The sequence below is a fragment of the Anticarsia gemmatalis genome, chromosome 6 (genome assembly GCF_050436995.1).
Source record: "Anticarsia gemmatalis isolate Benzon Research Colony breed Stoneville strain chromosome 6, ilAntGemm2 primary, whole genome shotgun sequence".
Lineage (NCBI taxonomy): Eukaryota > Metazoa > Arthropoda > Insecta > Lepidoptera > Erebidae > Anticarsia > Anticarsia gemmatalis.
In genome coordinates, this window is record NC_134750.1 from 1,962,833 (window position 1) to 1,979,171 (window position 16,339).

Below are 16,339 nucleotides of genomic sequence, written 5' to 3' on the forward strand. Positions count from 1 at the left end.
TTTGATTTTTGAAAGCGTAAACAACCTTGATGTTTTAACCCTATAAAACGATGCCATTTCCCGACTTTAAAATTAAACAATTTTATAAAGATATTAATTAATTACTGATACTCTATGACAGATACTTACAGAAATAAATTGAGATGAAACATAAATTCAATTACATTACAAATTTGGGAATCGAATCGGTTAACTCACGTTCAATTCATCACGTAGTAAACAGAAGGATTCGTTTGTCCCCTCCATGACTAAGCAACCACAAGTCAAAGATGGGTGACCACTGACTTAACCCTTCCCTGCCGCGGAACGGACGTCAACCCTTCTCACCGGCTGTGCTTTAATTGAGTTGCTTTGTTAATACTTTGTCTTAAGATCTGTCGTCTGATTGCAGCACGTGTGTTTCTGAAGGCATGTCGTTAAAATATTATTGTTAATTCATGTGAAGATTAGTACACCGTTTTTTATTTGCTAGTGTGATGATACCCATTTCGTTAATAATTTTTACGATTGATGTCCTATTGTCGGGCACGTATCTTCTTCCGAAATCGGGTATTTTGGCCTTTCTCATCACCCTGGCCAAGTGCTGTTTTATAAGTTTCACTTCCTATTAGAGCTATTTAAAGCACTCTTTGGCATGCAATGACTTTTCGCAATGTTTTCGTTTATCGTCTAAGCGTTAGTAATTTCTAACACTTCCCCATTTTGTCACTAATTAACATTTCTTACTTAATCAAAAACATAAGATCTTATTGTTACAAAACTGAAATTTGTTATGACTATAATCCGAACTTACTAAACAAAAGCATAAATAAAGCTTACTTAATAAAGCTCCTGCAATATTTCAATCAATATTCATTCAAACCACCAGTCACTTATGCAAATACAAGCACTCAATCAAATCATTTTCCTCTCTCTTAAATCTATTCATCTCAAATCGCCAACTTGCACATAATCTCTGATATTCTCCATACCGAGGAATAGAGGGTTAACGAAGCGCTACATCTAAATACGGTTAACATAATTCCGAGGCATTGTGAGCGACGTCGGGCTGCAATCATATGGCGGGTGGAACAAATGGCCTCGTTCTAGCCCGCGAGCTTTGAAGGGTTGGGAATTACATAGAGATGATGATACGACACTTGCTAATAGTTTTGTTATACGAGAAAAATTGGATGTTGATGAATGAGAAGGTTAATTTGCGTAAATATTTGGCACATAAATCATCTCCTATCACCTCGTACTTTATATATTGTATTATAATTATGAACATTATTTTACAAATGTCGATTATGTGTATATTGTATTCGGATGTGTAATGTATCCTTACTTGAAGATTCATAACAACAATAAGTAATCGTTATGGTTATTTTCACCGAGGTGAGGTTATTTCTGGTATCGCCCGAACGAATTAATAATCATAATCATAATAAAGAAGAAGGTTATTATTTATATTATTTTTAAAACATCATAGTATTTTATGACTGATATTACTGTGTTTAAATACCATGTCTTCGTACTGAAAATTATATAAAGTATATTGTAAAAGATAGATCCTCTTATAGTAACTTTTACAACACTTGATTCATCTTTTTATTTCTATTGCATTCAAACAATAAATCATTAGCCTACAAGGATAAAGAAACCCAAATAACTGTGGTGTTAAAGAAACTAATAATGAATTTGAGCCGGATACTCAAATTGAAAGAAATTACTCATCCGCTCGACTATTAGATCTAATTAATGTGTGGGTGTTTTAAACACTATTCTTGCTGCAATTATTTCCTGCATCATGGGGGTCTTAACAAACAAATAATTAATAAGAGCTATAAATTATAACATGAAATTTTTTGGTTAAAATGTTTAACTAGTAACACAAAATATTTTGATTGATATAAATATAATATTGTGAATAAACTCTTCAACTACTTGGGAAGAGTTAAAATAATACAGTATTCGCCGATTCCTGAATTTTTACAACATTGCATTTCTATCCAGGATAATCATAATAAAACTTCTTTTCTTCTTGGTAAAGAGATTATTTTTAAATATAGTTTCCCGAGACTACCTTCTACATATACACAAGCTTACCAATCCCTTCTTCCTCTTTTTTATTAGCAGCAGAGATAATCGACGTATTATCATCTCTACACAGATGCGACAGTGTAAATCACTTGTGCGTATATTGGGACGTAAGCGGACGAACGTAACGGACTGACTCACGGCTCACTATCAATCATTCAATACTGCAAGCGCACTCGTTTTTACACTACTATATTTACTACTGACGAAATAATACCAGCTGCTAGGCTTTGAGGCTTGTCGACAAAACCCGGATTAAAATCGTTAGTGGAACCATTTAAATATTCCTAGGTAAAAAATATTTCAATTGGAGTATGAGGTTCTTGGAACAATTATGCTTCCTTAGAAAGAAGTAGATTTTATTGCCTAAATCAATCAATGAACTAGTAAGGTCTCCAAGAGCCTATTGTCAGCAATCTCATAATGCAAGATATTGAAAACTGGCTACTAAAAAGTCGCTGTACTAAACCACTCTCAAAACCGATATGACTAACATTAGACACAATTATAACCTAGAGTACAATTATAACCTACATAGAAATACATAACCTATATCTATAAAATATGTTCATGTAGATGCTTACCTATATAAAAAACTATCCGTAACATCGACTCCATAAGTGACTTCTTGTCAAAGATACTATAACTAAAGATATTCCCAGGGGTACTTATCGAGCTCACTATGTGACTTTTAAAGCGTTTATTTATCAAATTTCGTAAGTAACACTACTTAGAAGGCGCCGGGAGAGTAAAACTTCCAAGTATTCTGAATTTTTATAACTCCAGATAACTGTAGGTTATTGGGAATATCTTGGAAAACTAGCGGATACTTCGACAGTTTGTGTCGATTAAATAATGGACTTATCATGTAAATAGTGTTTTACTAATTAATGTCGTGTATACAAACCACTATTTTTGCACTATATTATATTATTTAATTAGCTTTATTAGGTAAACAGTGGTTTGTCTTTTTCACTCATGTAGTGATCAACTATTCAAAATTGATTGAAAGTGATAATTGACTGTATTACTAATGCATAGTAGTTTAGTAGCGAGTCAAACCTATAAATGCTCATTGAATGGGTTTTAAACGAATGTCGGAACAATTTTACATTTTGAACATTTAAAACGGAAATATAACGAAACATTTTCTTTACGATTGTAATATAAAATTTAACAGCAATTGAAATGGAAATGCAAAGATTCCTGTAAACACAGGTGATCTTTTGTGCCTATGCGGGTATATAAATTAAAAGGAGATTTTCAACTATTTTGATTTTAAGCCCTTCATAAATACACAATACGGTTCCAGTACTAATTTGCAGTCATGCCACCAATAAACAGATGCACTGTACCATGAAGGTTGTTTGTACAATGACGATGCGTGTCAGTTTGTTGGTTTATAACTGTTCAGCTACCTGTAGGTAAATGTAAGCCAAATATCAACCTCATATACCGGTCACGAAAAACTCGAAATTGTAAAATACTGTAGCTGTAAAAAGTTCTCACTTAGAATTTTCACAGGAGCTCGTCAAAATGTGTTATAGTTTCATCACTACTTTATTAAATCTTATATACTTCCACATGAGCAACATCATTTGCCTTGTTCATATTGTTTTCTATTTCAATCAAGTTTGTCTTAAGGTCGATTAATATATGCTATTTATGGATAGTTTTGCTTATCTTCAGTTGTTCCTTTCAATATGCGTTTTAACTGAAGATAAACAGAGCAATCCATGGATAACATATTGATATTGCTCTATAATTCAGACCATAAATGGCAAATAAGAATATATTATGTAATTTCAAGATTGTTTAAGAACAAACTTGACTTGAAAAATATTAGTAGCTTGTAACTAGGTTCAACAAAATAGATTATTCATACCCCCTACATCCAAATACTAAAACAAGCAGAAATATCAAACGTTTCACACTTTCCTTCCATGCATAGTTAACCCTCTTCCTTAACCCTTAAACGAAGGCGAAACACGTTCCCAAGGGAAATACAGCGAGTGAGCATTCGTACAATTTGCATGGGACGTTCAGCCCTCTATAATTGTCCGTATTTGATATTGAAGGAATGAGTTCAGTTGCTTGTTCATTTTGTAAAAACTGAAATAATGATTTTGTTTGGGGAAGTTTCAGATCAATTATTTATTTATTTTAGATATATTGTGGGAAAACCTTTCCTTAAGTCCTCACTTAAGACACTTCTTTTTTCTGTAAGAACTGAAAGCACCATACATCCTCATGTATGGTGCTTTCAGTTCTTACAGAAAAGAGGATTTGGCCCATACCGCTCTTTGCCAACGTGATAGATTCAAATCCTACCATTCTATCGGTACAAAATCGTATCGGTAAAAAAAGATATTTTCATGAAATAACTGGATAAATATAGGAATTTTTCAATATGAATATAAAATGTAATTTGAATGCGCTCGAAGAATTTCGATGGTTCATGTACATGTGATGTTTATATAAATATGTTAAATATAAAATATATGAGCAAATTGAAAAGTAATCAATTTCATAACATTTTCTATCAATTTAAAAAATAATAGTCAAAATAATATACCAGCCGTCCTGAATCAACATAAGCTAGACTCGAATTGAATTCTCAAAAAGAACTAGAAGTATACCTACGTAGTCTAGATGGCTGGCCAATCTTACAATCTAAACAAAAACATATTGTATGTAAGAAATACATACAGTTATCAAAAGCTCATAAGGGCGAGCCTCGGGCTCCAACGAAATTGAATAAATTTATCCCTTCTTGATATGAAATCTCAAACCAGGTGCCGCTTTGATCCGCCAAAGATTGAATTGTTATAAGTTTCCTATGATTTTATTTGTTTTTATACGATCTTAAGGAAAGGGTAATGTTTATTGATCGTAAAAAATGATGGCGGTACAAGATTTCCCCGTGAAATTACCTACCTTTACTCTCTATGCGCCTCTAAGGGAGAGCGCTAACCATGAATATTGAATAAAACCGATTTTTAAATTGAAAAGGAAGACGTGAATAATGGAAATTATATAACAAAAATTAATTAACCTTGCTGAAAAGTTCGTAAAAACGTTCTATATCACTTTCTTCAAAATTTCAAAAATATTGCACTTCGATCACATTTCGGTTAACCATCGTATAACCCCTTGCTTTTTTTTTATTAAGAAATTGCAAGTTCCCTGATTTACTGATAATCTTAAACAATTTCTTTTGCAAAGCTTTACCACGAGAAGGCAGCCAGGTACATACGATTGTATCTGGGCGAATATTTATTTTATACTATTTCTCACTCACTCCTTTTATATCCCAATAATGATAGCAAAATCATTACTTTGAAATATATCTGTTACTGTAAAAGCCCGAACGGTGGTAAATCCTAAGATTTTCCGGTATAACCTAAGATTTACCAACTCGCAATGGTAAAAGTCCGAACAATTATTTTATTTCGAACTTTTACCTATATTCACTTGATGATGTCGAGATGTCGCCGGAGCCCCGCTTCGCGGGGCTCCTCCTTCTGGGTGGTTAAAAAAAAATAACCACGAAGGCTAAGGTGGGAGCTTCGCTTCGCTCGCTCCCACCTTAGCCTTCTAACCTAACCTACCCATGTCGCTTTGCCCAAAACTCCTTCTTTATAACTATGTCACAGTATATAATTATACCGTGAAATAGTTATAAACATAGTTATGAAGGAGGATTTTTTTATATATCGTAACATAGCTTTTAAACTCTGGCTTGTTCGGACTTTTACCATTGAGAGTTGGTAAATCTTAGGTTTTACCGGAAAATCTTAGGATTTACCACAGTTCGGGCTTTTACAGTAACATATCTACTCTAAATAACACTTTCCCGTAGATTTATTATTGACCAAAGTGTAATATATTGATACTACAGTTCTCCGTTCATCTCATAAAGTAACTGTGTGATAATAAATCAAATAAACTGGAGTTTTATCAACAAAACGATTGCTTTTGATAAATGTGAGTTTACCGATAGTTTATTAGTTTGACTTGTTTTTTAAAATGTCTTTAGATTTTTCGTATTAAGTAGAAAATCATGTTTTTCTTCCGATTTGTTATCTTTTGCATACTCCTTTAAATGTTTGATATAAGTTTGTATTTGTCTTTACCCTGGGTTATACAAAGTTACTTTCGCCTTAGGATGTTAGCATAGATTTGATAGCTTATTTCTTATCAATCAGCCTTACCTTTCTTCCAACTAAGTTGGAGTTGGCTTCCAGTCTCTCCGGATTCCTGCCTCATCTGAATACCAGTATTTTACATGGAGCGTCTGCCTGTCGGACCTCCACAACCTTAATGGTTGTCAGACTATTGAGCTTCTGACTACTGGTAACAACTACGGTACTGAAGTTAAATAGCCTAACAATAAAATTAAAATATTAATACCCATAGCCTACACATCACAGTTAAACGAACACCTGCACAACCGGGAAATCGAACCTGTGAAATCGAGCTACCATAATAGGAATTAACTATCGAATGGAATATTTAATTTAATATAGGGATACATTGTAGTCCCCATATCCGACACAATTGATACAATTAACGGAATTCAACGTGCGGTCACCAAAATACCAACGGTGGGATTAATATGCAAATTGTACAGGACTGTACACCACAGGGAGCAAGGCGGCTATTGTTACAACAAACATACGGTGGTTGTTTTTGTATCTAGTTGTTAATGGTATTTAGTTGAGATGTGTAGGGTTAAGTTTGATGTGCTATTTAAAGCCTTCTGGAAGCGTGAAAATACTGAAACTAATGTTTTTTTTTGTCTCTTTTAACAGTAATGTAATGAGATTCTCTGCAGTAGGTAATATAAAGTATCGAGAGATTAACGTTTAAAATGTACTGCAAAAATAGCTTCCACAGCGCCCGCTAGAGGCGCTGACCACGTTTGTAAACATAATTTCTTATCACTAGCCGGTTGTCATTAGCCAATTTGGCTGAAGTGATAAAGAATCGCGTTACTGTAGCATGATTCTCTACAGTTTGTATAAACAAGTATCGAGAACTTGACATTTAAAGTCTCCTAAGGAATTAGTTCCTACGGCACACGCTAGGGGTGCCGATCAGGTTTTCATAAAAAATATCTCGATGGCTATCGATAGTCGATAGCGTAGCAAATCGATATTCTACTGTTAAAAACAGTTCAACTCATTTAGGATACAAATAAATTAAAATTCCGTGTGGATCACATTTTCTTGTTTCTCGTGATAGCAATTACATGATTAAAACATTCTTAGAGTCTCAAGATACTTATGAATGTATACTCTGAGAAGTAATAAGTGTAAGAATACGTGAAACGTAAGAACACTCGAGCAAATTAACTAAAAATTACTTTTTATTTGTTTCAGGTAAACATCAACATAAATAACGCTCATCCAGACTAATAAACATACATAAGTGATGAACATATTCTTCGGTAAGGAGCGAAACAATCCAACAACAGTTACCATTACGGCATTGTTATAGTGTTGTTGGCCAACGACACAGTATAATCTCTCTCTCTCTCTCTATCTCTCTCTGTCTCTCTCTGTCTCTCTCTTCCATGCTATGAATCTCATATAGTAGTGGGGTCAGCCGTACTGATCTTTCTCTTCCACTTCGCTCTGTCCTGGATATTTCCTTCGAAAACCTCACACTTACTCATATCTTTTAACACGACAGTTTAATCTGCCTAACATAATTATGTCCTTCTGCTGGGCAAGTCTCCCATCAGAATAAATACTTAAACAGTAAGTCCACAAAGCTGGCCAAGTATGGCTTAAGGATGTACAATTTTTGTATTCCATAATTCTATGGCGTAATTTTATGTATGTACTCGTATTTATTTCATGAAGAACTGTTTAAAGAACTCTTAGGTATGTAAAGCTTTATTCTTAGAGTAAGTGATGATTATTTCTAATACACTTGACAATGATAAGCCATTGCCGTTGAACTCCCAAATTGTATGTAAGAAAAATGCTTGTACGTCTTGCTGCTGTAATTGCAAAACAACATTAAAAATGTATCAAAGAACGAAGATTACATATAAGTTATGCATTATGTAGCTCTCCCAGGATGGCTGAATTGTTTCCTTTTTGCCACGTAAATCAAAGTAATGTGAGAAAAAAGAAATTGTTGTATGTTCACGATTATATTTTATCTTGCTAACGGTGGGATTACATTAGGCAATTGTTTTTAATACGCATTTTTATACTTTTTGCTTTTTAAAGTGTTAGTCCCATGTAATAGGCAACTAGATTATTGCCGGTGATGCATATACCTGGATATTTAATTCTAAAATATACGGATGTAACACTTTGCCTGGGAATCGAACCCTCGCGATCAATTGTCACACAGACAGACTTTTTTTGCTAGGACCTTTTTAAGCCTGGTAACTTTAAGTAAATCAGTAACTTGTTAAAACGCGATTAATTTTGTATTGTTTTGTGGTAGACATTCAAAATATAATTATTCATTTAATAACCTATTAGTATGTAGGAACATTATTTCTAAGGTTTTATTCATAAATATGTCCTAACGTAACATGCTTGCAGAGATTTCACTTAGAAATATATTACGATGACGTGACTCTCTTGACCTCTACACTTTCTAGTCTTCACCTTTCATCTGTTGCAAGCTGAATCTATACTAATATTATAAAGCTGAAGAGTTTGTTTGTTTGTTTGAACGCGCTAATCTCAGGAACTACTGGTCCGATTTGAAAAATTATTTCAGTGTAAGATAGCCCATTTATCGAGGAAGGCTTTAGGCTATATAACATCACACTACGGTCATAAGCTGTGTAGCAACGAAAAATGTTACAAAAACGGGGAAAATTTATCTTAGGTGACGCAAGCGAAGTTGCGCGGGTCAGCTAGTATATTATAAAATTAGTATTGTTTAGTGTTGTTGTTGACTACCGAAATATTATATTCCAACAGTGGTTAAATTTTCCAATTATAAAAAATAACGTGAAATGTTATATTGGCTTGTATTACGAAAGACGAATATTGTACCGAAATGGCTAAACATGGGATCCATACATTTCTGTCTATACCCTCGAGCATAATATGTATAATTAGCGTGCTTCTAAATATGTATGTATTTTTTAAAGAAACGTTAATCTATACTAATATTATAAATATAGGATATGATGGATATTTGAAGTTATTAAAAAGTAACATTAGCTGTTCAAAATATGGAGACTGGTTATACTAAGACCATAGATAGGTCAATATAATTCGGTTATTTCAAATCTCACGTAAAAGTTAGTTTATATAAAACTATTCTTAACCACTGAAGATAAATGAAAAATAACAATAAAAAGCTCATAATATTTCAGTTGAAGACTCACAAAAAGTCCAGGGAACGGATGTGAGGTGTCACAGTTGTCAGTCTGTCAGCGAGACATTCGGCATCATTTGTCAAGACATTAGCCGAGTAATTGTGCGTGCGATGAACGCGTTTTGTTTCAGTGCTATAAAAATATGAAGGTGTTAGGGTTCGAAGAATAAGTTCGTATTGGTTTAAGTCGTTTATAAAATGTTTAGGCTGTAGACTTTACATTTTATTAGGCGTTACTTTTCTCCTTTTTTCTATTTAGAAGATGAATAGTCATACCAAATATGCAAAATTCATGTTATCGAGTATTTTTTAAAATGTCTTGAATATACATAACAGCATTAGGAGGTCGTGGATTGGAATCTCTACTATACTATTACCAACGCTACTCACGCTTTCTAGATTTTACAAAACTGCTGGTTACTTTACCCACGGAGCTAGTTTTTTTCCAAAAATCATGAATTAATCGACATGTTGTATAAAAATACAAAATTTAATACAATTTTGTTCATATATTAGATTTATTATAGGTAAGTAGCCTTCTACAAATAATACAGACGTGGTGTAATAATAAAATTAGAATGTAATCTCCGCTAGTGGCTACATTTCAAGTTCTGGCTGCTAAGTGTAATCGGCTTGCCAAGTATCGAGCTTATATACTACTTTACACGATGACCGGCCAAGTCTGCTCTGTTGTTACACATTAACTTACCCTGACTTTTCTAAATGTTATATTGTTTAACAGCAATACTGTGTAGTAGGTCAATGCACTTACTTATTCTAGAAATGTATGTTAGTGGCTAGCAAATATTATCGAACTTATTATTATTACGAAAAGCTGCAACAGTATGACATATGTATATAGCAGTACTAGCTTTGACCTGCGACTTCGTCCGCTACATGAATTTTCCCATGGGAATGCGTCATTTTCTCGGGTATCAAAATATCTTCATACCAAATTTCATACAAATTGGTTTAGTAGTTTAGGCGTGATTGAGTAACAGACAGGCAGAGTTACTTTCTCAAACGAAAAATTATTCATTAAGTTTCAGAACCTATAGCAATATTGGATAAATGACTCAGGATTCCACAGATTTTCTATTTATAAACTGTCAAAAATTAATTTGAGGCTACAAATCTAGAACCATCTTCTCATTGATAGTAAAGCTAATAAATAATTAATTTAGCACATTATTATTGACGACTGTTTACTTGAATGCAGAACACTGCAGAGATAACATGACACACTGACATCCTTATAGATTGTGTTTATAGATATAGACAGACGTGTTCACCGTTTATGTATGTAGCTGATGTTAGGGATGAACTATAACTAAAGAATATTTTAAACGATTCCTCATAGCTACCCGTAGACGATGTATAAATAATATAAACTGTATTAGCAACAGTAACTAAAACATTTTTCGTACCATCTCGATACTGAATCCAAAATCTTTTAATAACAGTCTGCGTAACCCAATCCGGATCTGTAAATGGAATTTGTACCTAGCTTACCAAAAAAATTTTCCTGAGAGTTCTTAAGAACAGTTCTTGAAGGTATGGAAAGTCCCCAACCCGAAATTGGCCAGCGTGGTGGGCTCAAGGCTTAACCCTTCCCTTAGTATGGGAGGAGACTCTATAATTATATTTAAAAAATATCAACAATAGGTAACCATTACCGAATCTATCCAAAACTTAGATTTTGGACATATTCATGTCAATATCCGTAACCGAATATACTTTTAGGTATATTTATCCGTATCCATACCGATACCATCCTTGTTCGGTGTAAGCTACTCGGCGCCGGCGACAGTCGCTGCAAGAATAAGTTATGAGCTTAACTGTCAAGTACTCAAGTGGTTTGTTTTGTAATCGTGTCAACGGTTGTATACCGATTGGATTCTATTGTGTATGTATCATAGGCAAGTATCATGTGCGAGCTATTTTATAGATGGGCTTTCGTCGAGTAGCCCACGGTTTCTGAGGTACATTTGGCGGTAGTTTATCTATTCAAACATTTAAACTCATATAAAATTGTTGCCTGGAAGATATTGCCACTGTGCGATAAGGCCACCATTTGGACTATTATATAATTTTGTTTTTATTTTTATTCAAGTTTATTCCCTTTTTAAGCTTTTTTCTTTTTATTTTATTCTAAATGTACTCCCTAACCGGGAGTAAATACGCGCTTAAGTAACGATATTTGAACATTCCCTATGTGGAAAATAGTGATAAGTGAAATATTAGTCATAACTGTGTAAACTTTAATGAATCGTTTTTTGTACAATACAGTAGTCGAACTTACACTCTTATAATAATTTACAATAAAGTACTAACTTGAGTACCACTACCATATAGGACGAATAGCCAGGAAGAGAGAGAGAAAGTACTAACTTGATGTTTGTGCGACCAATTTTCCTTTAAATTTCCGTTTGAGATATTTTTCCAAAGTAATGAAAATGGTACAAAAAATTGATACTTAATTATTTTGCAATGCGTTGTATGGATTGATGTAAAAATGACTATTATTTATTGTAACGTATCTAATCGCGGGATACTGGTAGTTATGTTGAAATTAACTTCGAGCAATGCAACTCTTTAATGCATTAGTAACATGAATAAAACACATGAAGGATATTAATCGTAAGGCTTTATTTATACGTAAAAAATAAATATAGCACAGGACTTTGGGCGTTAAATTTGATACGTTCGTTAAAAGAAGATATTTTTCGCTACAAGAAATAAATTAAAAAGACATCATTACACAAAAGAGTACTTAGGTATTGCTCTCACAACATATTCCTTTAGTACACGGCAACAAACACAGGTGTGCTGTGAAACTTTCGTAACTTATCTTCTACATAAATGCAACATACATCATTCAATTCACTTTCATAGCTTTTTCTTTAAAGTAAAAATGCTAACGCCATCTATGCAGAACGTTATACAACTTTGCGTTGGACTGCCATCTAGCGGCGAATAGCGAATGTTTACGTACAGCGACATCTAGTAGATAATTTGGACACTGAATATAAGCGCCATCTAGTATTGTATAGCTCAAAAGTTTGTGTAACGCCATCTATCGTTGAAATGCTTTACTAATTTCCTCCTCGTTTCTGTTGATACTAAATAGTGTTTGTAGTTCTCACTAGAGGTCACTATACAGTGCTTAAATGGAATGTCATCAAATCTCAAGGTGAGCAATCATTAATTCGTAGTCAGGATATCATTCAATCAAATGTAAAGTTAAATGGTACAAAAAGTTCAAAAAGCATGCTCCGCCATGACAGTGTTTAACACTGCCGTGACCAGGATTCGAACCTGGGTTACTACGGCCACAACGTAGGGTCCTAACCACTAGACGATCACGGCTATCGGAGCGATGGAATCGTGGTCGAAATTACTTATCTGTTAAAACTTATATTGTTATGTGACGTAATTCAATAAATTGCAACAAGTGCACAAATTCGATTTGATAACAATTTGACGGTTCAATAATCAATTAATTATGTTGCAATGTATTATCAAATATTTGAAAGCCAAGTCATTCACTTTGCTTGAACAAGTTTAGTATTTTGCGAGAGGGGCGTTTTGCTTTGCTTTGACACAGAGCAATTTTTATTTTGAGTTATGCCAAAAATATATTATTATTTTGGAATTTTCTGCACAGTAATACCGACGATTAATTTCGCACAGGTCGATATTAAGTAATTTATTTTCATGTTCATATGCTACTTTTTACTATTTATTGACCACGATTAGCACAAGTTACTGAATTTTGTTATCGGTCCCTTATCTCCAATACATAATTAGGTAGGTTACATTTCAATAACGAAATCAAATAGATTTTTTATAAGTAAATATTCAAAGAAGAATGAGCTCTAAACACTCGGTTTTGTTCTAAATAAAAAGCCATTGCTTGAATACTAGTGCTTAATATGTTATGTGTTTTTCACTTTATGCGTATTTTCTTTAATATTTTTATTACTTCCCCGGTAGCACAAAGGTAATGGATCCTCAAATAATTTCACTAACAAACCCGGTATTTGTTTACTTACATAAATACATACGTCACGCCTTTTCCCATAGGGGTAGACAGAGCTACAAACCCTTACATCATCTGCATTCATGTCCCTAATCTTAAAATTATTCATTGTGAAAGCGAAATTTTGGGAGATTCATTGTACGGTTATTTTTCTTCGAATTTTTTTATGTAATTCGTCTCGGCCGGTGCTTGATACAGGGCAATACTGGTCACTCGTGTATTCAAACCGAATCCAATAGCCTTACACGACCCTAACACGAAACGGGTACTCAATATTCTATTCATAAGATAAATCACAATTCGGCAACGTCTCAAACCAGTGCGCGAAGACATATTTTTTGCGCGCTCTCGCCCAGAGAGCGCACAATAGGCGAACGCATTGAAATGACCCTTGTCGCGCGCAAATTGGGTGAGCTAACTAGATGGATTATGAAATACCCGTCTTACTGTTGCTAGGGAGAATGTAGTAACTGGCAAAACTAATAAGAGTAAAGAAACGGTCTTATTATGTCATTCTAATCAGAAATGTTTTGTAGCCGTTTCAAGTTACATTTCAAACTAGTTAGAATGAAGTCTTTGTAGTTCAGTTTGCCTATCTCGGTTTTGGCATTGTTTCTTGTGTAGCATTTTGTTTGTTATCTTTAAATTAGATGAGTATAAATATTTTTTTCAGAATTCATAGTTATTATAAAACCTAGCACTACCAGGCCTCTACTAGACAACTAAATTTATTTTTAAACGACATCTCTAGTCCTTTAATTTTGCATAGATCGGCAAATATTACCCGAAACGATTTACATTTCGCTTTAAATAAGGTTTTTCACTCACAATTTGAGTAAGACCCCAGCAAAATGTCGTTTACCGCATCCCTTCATCTCAAGGAGTTATCCAGTACTTGTTTGTACACAATGCTCTAATAAAATATATCATTCTAAATGCGGCCTCATTATCCTTACAACTGGTTCTTGTAAGTAATAATTCGCAATGAGATGGGAACATTCCACTTACATGTATTCCGTGTTTTAGACTGGGAATAACAGCTTTTTAATTTGCTTTTGTATTTGTATTTCGTCTGAGAATTTTGGAAGTGAGACTTATTAGAATGATGGTGTATGTATCTTATAGGGTGGGTAATTCTAGTTGGGTAAAGATATGATTATGTCTTATTGGTTGGTTCGGTTGAAATTCTGCTGTCAAGTATTCTTTAAAAATATTTTGTTTCTAGTGCCGTAGAACTATGATTTAAAGATAAGAACCATTTCTTTACCCTCAAAATTACAAATGAATCATGACACACTGTTCTTTAATTAGGAAAGGCTACAAATGTATACAAAGCCTGAAACAAATCTTAGCTTATAAGTCATAACACCTATTTCTCTTTATAGATAGGTATTCTGCTATTCAGTACTGACTTAACTATCATGTCCTGAAGTACCTAAATCAGGTACTTTTCTACATACCTATAAAATATTAACTACTGATATCATTTAAATGATAATAATATGGACGAAATACACGCCTAACTTTGACCAAATGCTCCAATGATTCCATACAAAAATGTTCCCACTTCACCTTGTCTTTAACAAACCATCCGTGGCTATTGTTGCTACAAACACACAAAATAACCTTCTAGCCATAGAGAATGACCGTGACCGTTGTTACATCCCGGTGTACAATAGATGAATGGTCACTCATAGATCTGGTCACTGTAGAGTGTAGACCCTTAAACGACGGTGTTGCTTTTTTAAGTTCAAACGGTGGTTAAATCAAAGGTTTTACAGTCAGTATAACTATATATGAGTCCCCAACCCACACTTGGCCAGCGTGGTGGACTCACGGCCTAACCCCTCTCTCATTACGGGAGAAGACCCTTGCCCAGCAGTGGGACAATAATGGGTTAAATTTATTTTTATATAACTAGATAAGGCAGTGGATAGAATAGAATTTTTAAATACTTTATTAATATTAGAAATCTACACTGCACTTCTTTTTGAAGACTTGGTTGACAATGGAACACAAGTTGTACACTCGTGTCGTCTTTGTCCTTAACCAATCTTGTTAAAGTAAATGCTCTGAACTTTGTTTCATTTTATGTACTTTGTAAGTATAATGTACTAGATACCTAGATTACCTAGACCACCTTGCTATTGGTCTCTCAGCGCTGCTATTTATTTTCTGATAAAATTTACTAGTGCATCGACCGTCAAATTAAAGTAGATATTAGCCAGATTTAGTAAAATTATCGCAACTCCCGATTCATATACCATGATCTCAACAAACATCAAATCCACCTTTGACATAGTCACATATTGAAGCATTTTTTACTCCAAACCTTTATATCATCCGATATTCCCTCGGGCATAACAGTAAAAGGTTTATAAAACATTGCGAGAAGATATCTTCCGCGTCAGTTGCAATCCGTAGTGCCTGCAGCGGTATTGCACAATGCAACTGATCCTATACGTTATACAAATGATAGACTTGATGATACAGCTCCTGTGCAAACCCTTTGTTTAAATAAAAAATGTTACATTATTATAAGTCGGAGAACAAATAGTCTAATGTAAATTTTGATTTGTGAGTTCCTTGTTGAAAGTATACGAAAATATCAGATTAGTTTTGTGAAGCTTAATTTATTGGGTCTATCCCACTAGTCCCGTTGAGTTGTCCCGTGACGGGACAACTGGCACTATTTTGTCCCAGTTGTCCCGTGGCGGGACAAGTGACACTGTTTTGGTGCCAGTTGTCCCGTTGCAGAAAAATCACGGGACTAATGGGACAGACGGAAGGGTCAAAACAACTGGTTCCATTGAGTTGTTGTGTGAGAACAGGTACTTGGTACTTTGATAAGATAGTAGA

General features: G+C 34.1%; 1 protein-coding gene and 1 non-coding gene across 2 annotated transcripts in view; one reads left to right on the plus strand and one right to left on the minus strand.

Annotated features, from left to right (window-relative positions):
* The window catches only part of CenG1A (Centaurin gamma 1A), a 333,064-nt gene that overhangs the window by 197,467 nt on the left and 119,258 nt on the right, over positions 1–16,339 (plus strand). The window lies entirely within an intron of this gene.
* On the minus strand, positions 12,736–12,807 carry TRNAH-GUG (transfer RNA histidin (anticodon GUG)). Its single transcript has one exon. It is a non-coding gene; the product is annotated as a tRNA-His (tRNA).